The 11,970-nt window shown below is 36.9% G+C and overlaps 1 non-coding gene across 1 annotated transcript; it reads left to right on the top strand.

The window, feature by feature from the left end:
• The first annotated feature begins 444 nt into the window (after nucleotides 1–444).
• LOC132026357 (U2 spliceosomal RNA) lies at nucleotides 445–628 on the top strand. Its single transcript, XR_009406875.1, has one exon. It is a non-coding gene; the product is annotated as a U2 spliceosomal RNA (small nuclear RNA).
• The last annotated feature ends 11,342 nt before the right edge of the window (nucleotides 629–11,970 follow it).

Raw genomic sequence — 11,970 nt, forward strand, 5'->3', positions numbered from 1 at the left:
TTCAAGATTTTCCTCAGATGTTCATTTCAGACTACTGTCTTCACAACCTCATTTGAAATGACAAGCCTTCCCCTTAGCACTCCCAGTGGACCTGACTCTGCCTTAATGTTATAATACTAATAGCCTTATAAAAATACAATGCCCTCATTCATGGTGCATATTATTTATTTTCTACTCTCTCTTTCTACAATGTAAGCTCCCTGAGGGCAAATTTTATCAATTTGATAATGTCGCCCTGTGTCTTAAGCAATGCCTGGCATGTAGGATGTGGTCATTAATTTGTTGAATAAATTTATGAATGTCGGGATACAACTTTTATCTGTTTTTTGTTTGTTTGTTTGTTTGTTTGTTTTTTCCACAATTAGAGCCACTCAAGGTATTTCACTACAACACTGAATTTTGAATCACGGCCAAAAAAATTCCCATCAACAAACTCTTCCCCTCATCGCTTCTCGGTCTTTTGGCTAAGATCAAGTGTAGTATCTGTTCTTATCATTTTAACAAACTCTTTCCTTATCACTTTATATCCCCTCACCCCTCCAATCCAATACCATCAAAATACAGTTTCAGTTCTTTAGGCTAAACATTAGCCGGGTCCTGCACTTCCTTTAGTTGTAAGGTATGTGTTTCTAGAAAAGGAATTGCTCTTTTCTGCATGGCCTTCAGTTAAAACTGCTGGCTGGGAACAGATAGAAGTAGTGTTGGTGGAGGAGAGGAGGAAAGTAAACACCTTGAAATAGCTTGGCTTTACATTTTTCCTGGCATGAGTTGTCTGTTTTCCTCTACAAAGGCAGCGGGGACCACTTCTGCTAGCTAGTAACATTCAGGTGAATTTGGGGATTCAAATGCTTTTGATCATTGCCATGCTGTGTTTCAGTGACCTACGGGTCCCCTATGAAGGCTCTGACTTACACATAGGAGGATATTTTGACTGAAAATTTTGTCTCATTTGCAGTTCTGTCACCCTCATTATCAGTTTCTAAGCATGATTTTTGGCAAAGTCAGCCCCACAGCTGCAGGAGATGCGCATCTCCTTTAATGCTGTCATTGAGGCTCTCTGGCATTCAGAGCACTCTGTTACTGGGCAACCAACTGTCTTTTGCTTGTTTTTTTTTTTTTTTAAACAAAGTTTTAATATGTTCAGAAGACATATCTGAAAAAAAAGAGAGAATTAAGAAGGAAGGGGACTGGAGACAAAGAAGAGAAAGATGAAAAATTAGAAATGCTATACAGAACTGGCCACGGCTTCTTAACAAGTGCCTTCCAAGAAGCTTCTTTGGATAGGCATGAAAGAGTTTTCTTTGTGTTAGAACATACTGATAGGAAAGGGGAAGATTTTGTCTGCTAGTTCCGTCTCATCCATTGTCCATGTGGTATACACATTTCAAGGTCGCTCTGCAGCATCTCATAATATAAGTCTTTTGGAATGCAAGGAGAATATCCAATTGGAAAAAAAATCCCACTCTCATGTTCCTTAATTTTCCTCTATTTTAGGTTTCGTCATCAGCCTTCTCTAGGAAGACATTAGGAACGCAGAGCATTAGCCTCCCATCCATTGTGTCTAACTGGGTAAGTGTGACGGCTCAGAACTCTCCACATGACATGACTATGTTCAGGGCTCCCTCATCCACATCTGTGATATATGCAGAGGTAGCCCAGGTTTGTATTTTATGGCTTTACAATAAACTATAGTTTTTATTCCTAGTCACAGCCTCAGTTTCTAAATGTCTAAATAATGATAGAAAATATTAAGAAAAAGACAATTAATTTGTTCTCGAACCAACTGAATCCTTTAACTGGTTCTTCTTTCATGTTATGTGCAGTGATAAAAGGTTGACCCAGAACATCCATAGAGTCTGCCTTCATGGAGGTTGAATGTGGGTGAGCAAGGTAGAGAGAAATCAAATTATCCAACAAAAGAATTACATTTATAACTCTTTTAGATGTTACAAGAGGAAGAGCTCATTGTGATCTCAGTATAAAGACATTTGGTATGTAATAATAACTATGATTTAGTTTTAACTGTGTTTCCAACACTATTCAAAACATTTTATTTTTATTTTTTAAGATCTTAAAAAATATTTTATTTATTTATTTTTAAAGATTTTATTTATTTGTTTGACAGAGAGAGATCACAAGTAGGCAGAGAGGCAGGCAGAGAGAGAGGGGGAAGCAGGCTCCTTGCTGAGCAGAGAGCTTGATCCCAGGACTCTGGGATCATGACCTGAGCCAAAAGCAGAGGCTTTAACCCACTGAGCCACCCAGGTGCCCCTATTCCAAACATTTCAGATGTATTAGCTTTTTTATCCTCAGAACAACCATATATGAAAAAAAACTAAAATACAGAAATGTTAATGTATTTACCCAAGGCCACAAAGTGAGTAAGTGGCTTAACTAGAAACAAATTCCATATGTTTGGGGCCAGAGCCTGAGTTCTTAACAACAACCCAATATTGCATTACATCTGGTTGATGGCATCAGTGGAAGTCTTTTTGAAAAATAATGGATCTGAAAGATGAAGAGCAAGTATTTAGTAACAGAATGGGATAATATATTTTAGGCAGTAAAAATATTATGTGTAAAGTCCATTAGAATAGAAGAAAGTAAGGTATTTTAAAAGAACTTGAAGGAAGAACAGCTGGGTTTGAGATATATCAATAGAATATGTTGCAAGATAGAGCTGGGAGATTTAAGCTCCACTAGAGTATCTCTTGAATAATGCACAGCTCTTAAAAGCTTGTTCTTCTAGTTACGGCTTCCAAACCTATGTTTTACTGCTACTTATTTACATCTGTTTTTAACCTCCAAGTAATCGTTACATTACAACCTCCAAATAATCATTATCATTATTGATCTTGGTCAACGTATTTGCTCTCACCCTTTTTTCTCAAGATCCCTAACTGCATTCCACCCCTACATATTTTTTCCATTAATGATATCTTTAAATATTTCCTTCAAATACCAATGGTGGTTATTAAGAACCAAGACCTTATTTTTTAACTTAACCTAGAATGATATTTTAGTACTGTAAACAATTCTAGATTGAATCTCAAAACCTTTACCCCAGACTCATGTGGGCAGTAAAATCCAAGCCATTACTCTGGATCCAGCAACTCCCCAGGGTAGTTGAAGAGTTATTAGCTCATGAGTCAGAGCTATGGTTCTCAGCTCTTTATTTTCTTTTGAAATATGGGAATTTCTTCATCTTTTCTAAATTCCAGGCATGCACTTCAACAGACATTTTTATTATATTTTATCTATGTTATATGTTTTTGAGCATTATAACAAAGCCTAGTGCTTCACATTACAGGCATTGCAATTCTCAGCGATGTGACTTTAGTGAAGCTAAATCATGCCTAAGTAGTTACAACAATGTCACTGAGATTATACTTCCATATAAAAAGATATTGAAAGATGTAACATGTTAACACTTTGATAAATCTTTTCAAAATTCTCTCTCCTAAGATATTAAAATTGGGAATTAGCATGATAAATTCAGGATTATTGAAACTGCTCCTCAAATCCTGCTCCCAAATCCTCCTCTCATCCCTAATTGTAACAAGAACACATTTGATAAAGTTAATTCATGTATCAAGACCCACAAGATGAAGGCTGCCCCATGAGCCTGTCGCATGTCACCAAGCTAAATGTAAGTCAGCTTGTACTTACAAAAAAACCACTTCCCTGTCAAGGAAACCTAACATCAAGCACAATCTCTTCAATTTTATTGCCCACCCCATTTCTGAACATTTTTCAGAGTTTGTGAGAAGAATTTTTCTACAGATCTTGCCCCATATGTCCAATTCTCCCCCCCACCTTTATTGATATATAATTGGCATATAAGATTGTTTAAGATATATATATGTGATATATAGATATATATGTGTATGCGTGTGTGGGTGTTTACTATAGATATAAATTGAAATGATTAACACAATAAGGTTACTTGACATATCCATCATCTCATATGGTTATCTTTCTTTTTCCCCCCATGGTGAGAACTTCTAAAACCTACTTTCTTAGCAACTTTCACATGTACAACACAGGTATTGTTAACTATTGTCACCATGCTGTACATTAAATCCCCCAAACTTATTGATCTTGAAACTGGAAATTTCTACCCTTTAATCAATAAATTATTGTATTGGTTTACTCAATACTGTGTAATTTCTTAGAAGTGATAAAGTAACTGATATACTTTACTTTTACTTTTAGTATTATACTTATCAGATGGAACTATTTTGAATTTCTCAATAAATGCATTTACAAGTTTATATGAACTATTTGTGACTTATAGTAACTGGGGCCCTATAAAATTATTTTATAAGGTAAATCATGAGGAAAAAAAGGAAGCAAAATAGAAATTATGAGTTCTATGGTGTAAACACTACTTTTTAGAACTAATTAATAAAGATTGGCATAAGATAAAATCATAAAATTGTTATTTTAGGTATTGAGCTATATCGCTTTGAAGTAAAAAGTGCTACCATGTTACCATAAATGGTGAAGTGAATTATTTTGTGTCAAATTCCAACTCCACATTGAAAGAAGTAAGTCATGTTAGCAGAAATCAAATGACACTAAGTACTAAGTTAAATTGTGCCTATCCTTTGACCTTACATTTCTTGTTTCATTATAATAACATGGGGATCTACAGAATTTCCTCTAATCCTATTTAAGAAACTTCTCTAAGGGGATGCCTGGGTGGCTCGGTGGGTTAAGCCTCTGCCTTCGGCTCAGGTCATGATCTCAGGGTCCTGGGAGAGAGCCCACATCGGGCTCTCTGCTGGGCAGGGAGCCTGCCTCCTCCTCCTCTCTCTCTCTCTCCTTCTCTGCCTACTTGTGATCGCTCTCTCTGTCAAATAAATAAAAGCTTAAAAAAAAAAAAACTTCTCTTGAAAAATCATCCATATTTGAAGGCATAGTGCCTTCATTTATTTTCCTTTGCTTATATAAGTAATAGGTCATAAGTATTTAATTTTCTCTCAAAGGGACATAATCTTATAGACAATGAAAGTGAAATTTATAAAAATCTCAAAATACCTAAATGTTACACTTTTTTTTTTCTGAGAAATATTTTCTTCTTATTAACATATAATGTATTATTAGCCCCAGGGGTACAGGTCTGTGAATCATCAGACTTACACACTTCACAGCACCCACCATAGTGCACACCATTCCCAATATCCATAACTTAACAACCTTCTCCCTACCCACCCCCACCCACAACCCTTAGTTTGTTTTGTGAGATTAAGAATCTCTTATGATTTGTCTCCCTCCTGATCCCATCTTATTTCACTCTTTCCTTCCCTACACACCAAACACCCACGTTGCCTCTCAAACCCCTCATATCAGGGACATTGTATGATAATTGCCTTTCTCTGACTGACTCATTTAGCTCAGCATAATACCCTCTAGTTCCATCCATGTTGTTGCAATTGGCAAGATTTCATTTCTTTTGATGGCTGCATAGTATTCCATTGTATATATGCCACTTTTTATTTATCCATTCATCTCCTGATGGAAATCTAGGTTTTTTCCCATAGTTTGGTTATTGTGGACATTGCTGCTATAAACATACAAGTGCACATGGTCCTTCAGATCACTATATTTGCATCTTTAGGGTAAATACCCAGTAGCGCAATTGTTGAGTCATAAGATAGCTCTATTTTCAACTTTTTGAGGAACCTCCATATTGTTTTTCAGAGTGGCTGCACCAGCTTGCATTCCCACCAACAGTGTAAGAGGGTTCCCCTTTCTCTGCATCCCTCCAGCATCTGTCATTTCCTGACTTGTTAATTTTAGCCATTCTGACTGGTGTGAGGTTGTGTTTCATTGTGGTTTTGATTTGTATTTCTCTGATGCTGAGTGATATGGAACACTTTTTCATGTGTCTTTTGGCCATCTAGATGTCTTCTTTGAAGAAATGCCTGTTCATGTCCTCTGCCCATTTCTTGATTGGATTATTTTTTCTTTGGGTGTTGAGTTTGATAAGTTCCTTATAGATTTTGGATACTAGCCCTTTATCTGATATGTTGTTTGCAAATATCTTCTCCCATTCTGTCAGTTGTCTTTTGGTTTTGTTGACTGTTTTCTTTGCTGTGCAAAAGCCTTTTGATCTTGAAGTCCCAATAGTTCATTTTTGCTCTTGCTTCCCTTGCGTTTGGTGATGTTTCTAGGAAGAAGTTGCTGCAGCTGAGGTCGAGGAGGTTGCTGCCTGCATTCTCCTCAAAGATATTGATGGATTCCTTTCTCACATCGAGGTCTTTCATCCATTTGGAGTCCTATTTTTGTGTGTGGTGTAAGGAAATGGTCCAATTTCATTTTTCTGCATGTGGCTGTCCAATTTTCCCAATACCATTTGTTGAAGAGAGTGTCTTTTTTCCAATGGACATTCTTTCCTAATTCGTCAAAGATTAGTTGACCATAGAGTTGAAGGTCTATTTCTGGGCTCTCCATTTTGTTCCATTGATCTATGTGTCTGTTTTTGTGCCAGTACCATTCTGCCTTGATGATGACAGCTTTGTAATAGAACTTGGAGTCTGGAATTGTGATGTCACCAACTTTGGCTTTCTTTTTCAACAATCCTCTGGCTATTTGAGGTTTTTTCTGGTTCCTTTTAAATTTTAGAATTATTTGTTCCACTTCTTAGAAAAAAATGGATGGGATTTTGATAGGGATTGCATTAAATGTGTATTTTGCTTTAGGTAGTATAGACATTTTCACAATATTTTCTCTTCTAATCCATGAGCACGGAACATTTTTCCATTTCTTTGTGTCTTCCTCAATTTATTTCATGAGTACTTTATAGTTTTCTGAGTACAGATTCTGTGCCTCTTTGGTTAGGTTTATTACATGGTATCTTGTGGTTTGGGGTATAATTGTAAATGGGATTGACTCCTTAACTTCTCTTTCTTCTGTCTTGTTGTGTATGTATAGAAATGTAACTGATTTCTATGCATTGATTTTATATCCTGACACTTTACAGAATTCCTGTACAAGTTCTAGTAGATTTGGAATGGAGTCTTTCAGATTTTCCACATAAAGTATCATACCATCTGTAAAGAGTGATAGTTTGACTTCTTTGCTGATTTGGATGTCTTTAATTTCTTTTTGGTGTCTGATTGCTGACGCTAGGACTTCTAGTACTACATTGAATTCAGTGTGATAATAGGCATCCCCGCTATCTTCCTGAACTTAGTGGAAAAGCTATCAGTTTTTCTCCATTAAGAATGACATTTGCTGTGGGTTTTTCATAGATGGCTTTGAGGATATTGAGGTATGTGCCCTCTATCCCTATACTGTGAAGAGTTCTGCTCAAGAAAGGATGCTGTATTTTGTCATTTGGTTTTTCTGCATCTATTGAAAGTTCCCTATGTTTCTTATTCTTTCTTTTATTCATGTATTGTATCACATTGATTGATTTGCAGTTGTTGAACCAAACTTGAAGCCCAGGAATAAATCCCCCATGGTAGTGGTGAATAATCCTTTTAAAGTACTGTTGGCTCTTATTGGCTAGTATTTTGTTGAGAATTTTTGCATCTGTGTTCATCAGGGATATTGGTCTGTAATTCTCCTTTTTGATGGTGTCTTTGTCTGGTTTTGAGATCAGGGTAATCCTGGCCTCATAAAATGAGTTTGGAAGTTTTCCTTCCATTTCTATTTTTTGGAACAGTTTCAGAAGAATAGGAACTAATTCTTCTTTAAATGTTTGGTAGAATTCCTCTGGGAAGACATCTGACCCTGGGCTCTTGTTTTTTGGGAGAGTTTTGATAACTGCTTCAATCTCCTTACTGGTTATGGGTCTGTTCAGGTTTTCCATTTCTTCATGGTTCAGTTTTGGTAGTTTATATGTCTCTAGGAATGTATCCATTTCTTCCAGATTGTCAAATTTGCTGGCATATAGTTGCTCATAATATGTTTTTATAATTGTTTGTATTTATTTAGTGTTGATTGTGATCTCTCCGCTTTCATTCATGATTTTATTTATTTAGGTCCTTTCTCTTTTCTTTTTGATAAGACTGGCCAGGGCTTTATCAATCTTATTAATTCTTTCAAAGAACAAGCTTCTAGTTTCATTGATTTGTTCTATTGTGTTTTGTTTGTTTGTTTGTTTCTATTTCATTGATTTCTTCTCTGATCTTTATTATTCCTCTTCTCCTGGGTTTAGGCTTTCTTTCTTGTTCTTTCTCCAGCTCCTTTAGGTGTAGGATTAGGTTGTGTATTTGAGAACTTTCTTGTTTCTTGTGATTGCAATATATTCTCTCTCAGGACTGCTTTGCTGTATCCCACAGATTTTGAACAGTTGTGCTTTCATTATCATTTGTTTCCATGAATTTTTTCAACTCTTTAATTTCCTGATTGACTGTATTCATTCTTTAGTAGGATGCTCTTTAGCTTCCATATATTTGGGTTCTTTCCAAATTTCCTCTTGTGATTGAGTTCTAGCTTCAGAGCATTGTGGTCTGAAAATATGCAGGGAATGATCCCAATCTTTTGGTACCAGTGGAGACCTGATTTGTGACCCAGGATGTGCTCTATTCTGGAGAAAATTCCATGTGCACTAGAGAATAATGTATGTTCTGTTGTTTTGGAATAGAATCTTCTGAATATATCTGTGATGTCATGTGATCCAGTGTGTCATTTAAGGCCTTTATTTTCTTGTTGATCTTCTGCTTGGATGATCTGTTTATTTCAATGAGGGCAGTGCTAAAGTCCCCTACTATTATTGTATTATTGTCAATGTGTTTCTTTGATTTTGGTATTCATTGGTTTATATTGTTGGCTGCTTCCATATTAGGGACATAAATATTTAAAATTGTTAGGTCTTCTTGTTGGACAGACCCTTTTGAGTATGATATGGTGTCCTTCATCATATCTTATTATAGCCTTTGGCTTAAAAATCTAATTTATCTGATGTAAGGATTGCTACCCCAGCTTTCTTTTGATGTCCATTAGCATGGTAAATTGTTTTCCACCCCTCACTTTAAATCTGGAGGTGTCTTTGGGTCTAAAATGAGTTTTTGTAGATGGCATATTGATGGATTTTTTTAAATCCATTCTGATACCCTGTGTCTTTTGATTGGGGCATTTAGCCCATTTATATTCAGGGTAACCATTGAGAGATATAAATTTAGTGCCATTGTATTGCCTGTAAGGTGATTGCTACTGTATATTGTCCCTGTTCCTCTCTGGTCTGCTACTTCTAGGCTCTCTCTTTGCTCAGAGGATCCCTTTCAATATTTCTGTAGAGCTGGTTTGGTGTATACAAATTCTTCTGGTTTTTGTTTGTCCTGGAAGTGTTTGATCTCTCCTTCTATTTTCAATGATAGCCTACCGGGATATAGCATTCTTGGCTGCATATTTTTCTCGTATAGTGCTCTGAATATATCATGCCAGTTCTTTCTGGCCTGTCAGGTTTCTGTGGATAAGTCTGCTGCCAATCTAATATTTTTTACCATTGTATGTTACAGACTACATTGTCCCAGGATTTTCTGTTTGTCACTAAGACTTGTAAATTTTACTATTAGATGACAGGATGTTGGCTTATTTTGTTTTTAAGATTTTTATTTATTTATTTATTTGACAGATCACAAGAAGGCAGAGAGGCTGGCAGAGAGAGAGAGGAGGAAGCAGGCTTCTTGCTGAACAGAGAGCCCAATGCGGGACTCAATCCCGGGACCCTGCAATCATGACCTGAGCTGAAGGCAGAGGCTTTAAGCCACTGAGCCACCCAGGCGCCCTGTGGACCTATTTTTATTGATTTTGAGGGGGTTTCTTTGCACCTCCTGGATTTTGATGCTTGTTCCCTTTGCCATATTAGGGAAATTCTCTCCAATAATTTGTCCAATATACCTTCTGCCCCCTCCCTTTCTTTCTTCTTCTTCTGGAATCCCAATTATTCTAATATTGTTTTGTATTATGGTATCACTTATCTCTCAAATTCTTCCCTCATGGTCCAGCAGTTGTTTGTCTCTCTTTAGCTCAGCTTCTTTATTCTCTCTCATTTAATCTTCTATATCAGTAATTCTCTCTTCTGCCTCATTCATCCTAGCTGTAAGAGCCTCCATTCTTTATTGCACCTCATTAATAGCTTTTTTAATTTCAGCTTGGTTAGATTTTACTTCTTTTATTTCTCCAGAAAGGGTTTTTATTTCTCTGGACAGGAGAATACCAATGTCCGTATTGATTAGGTCCCTAGCCTTTGGTACTGTCTCTTGTTTTTTGTTTTGTTTTTTTTTTGGTGGTGAGTTTTTCCACCTTGTCATTTTATCCAGATAAGAATATAAGAATGAGAGAATGGGGCGCCTGGGTGGCTTAGTGGGATAAAACCTCTGCCTTCAGCTCAGGTCATGATCCCAGGGTCCTGGGATCGAGTCCCGCATCGGTCTCTCTGCTCAATGGGGAGCCTGCTTCCTCCTCTCTCTCTGTCTGCCTCTCTGCCTACTTGTGATCTCTGTCAAATAAATGAATAAAATCTTTTTTAAAAAATGAGAGAATAAAATACTAAAAGAATGGCAAAGTCTCCAGTTAAATGTACGCTAATGAAATCAGGAGAGACCCCAAATCGGGGGAAGAAACAGGGTAAAAGGAAGTTTTTTTTTTTTAATTAAAAAATAATAATATATAAATATATATGTGTGTGTGTGTGTATATATTTAATATATTATATATATTTATATATATATATTAGACTAGTGAATAGAATGGAGCCACCCACTTGATTTTGGGTATATTTTTGGTCTCTTAGAAGAAACTACCACCCATAATTTTAAAGAAAGAAAAACTTATGTATATACAAAAATAAAGGTTAACATAATGAAGGGATGGAATACGACTGTAAAGAAGAAAACACAAAAAACTTCTAAAAAAGGAATTGATAAGATAAGTTGATTGAGAAAAGAAAGAAAAAGAAAGTGGAGAGAATTTTTTCAGGCTGGAGACCAGGACAAAGCCAAGCGCTAGATTTAGGGTACATTTTGATCTATTAGAAGAAATTGTGTCCCAAAATTTTTAAGGAGAAAAAACCCTACATGTACACAAAAAGTAAAGTTAGATACAATGAAGGATAAAATATGACTATAGTAATGAAGGCTTAAAAATACTTTTTTAGAAAGGTATTCTTAAGATAAACTGGTTAAAAAGGTTAAAAGAGGAAAAGTTAAAAAAAATTAGATAATACATTTTTTAATTTAATCAACTTTGCAAGATTAAAGAATCATGGGGAGAAAGCCATGAATTCCATGCTTTGCTTTCCCCTCCTCTGGAATTCTGCTATTCTTAATTACTGAGCTTGGTCTTGGCTGGATATTCTTGCTGATATTCTGCAGGAAGGGTCTGTTGTAGTGATTCTCAAATGTCTTTGCCCAAGGTAGAATGCCCCACCCCTCCCAGGGGCCAGGCTAAGTAATCTGCTCAAGTTCACTCTTGGGATCTTTTGTTCCCTGAACACTTAGAGCTCTAGAGGATGGGAATGAAAAGGGCAGCCTCCCAATCTCCAGCCAGGAGGAGCTGAGAGCTTGGGGTCCCACTCCTCAGTGTGCCCTCAAAGAAAAATGTTCAATCACTCTTGTCTCCCTGGCCTCCAGCTGTGTTCTGAGCTCACCTGGCCTGTGATATAGCATTTCTGTCTCTGGCACACAGCCCCATTTGGAGTCTCCAAACCCAGAAGATAACTGCCACTTTGCTGTTCCAGTTGCTCTCTCCAGATCTGCCACTCTTGGGGTCCCTGCTCAAAGAGCAGTTATCTAATTGTGCCACGGATCACAGTCTAAGGTAATCCTGAGCTAAGAGCTCACTCCTTGGCTCTCTCCTGTAGCTGGCTTCCCCATGCTAATATCTAAGCGCTTGGCTGCACTCAGATACCCCTTATCTTTCTGTGACCTCAAGGGACCTGAGACCCACACTGTCCCCATGACAGCTCCACCCCTGCTTAACCTCTGGAGTGATGTCCCTCAGTGGAGCAGACTT

Source organism: Mustela nigripes, chromosome 10 (assembly GCF_022355385.1).
Source record: "Mustela nigripes isolate SB6536 chromosome 10, MUSNIG.SB6536, whole genome shotgun sequence".
In the NCBI taxonomy this organism is placed as follows: Eukaryota; Metazoa; Chordata; class Mammalia; order Carnivora; family Mustelidae; genus Mustela; species Mustela nigripes.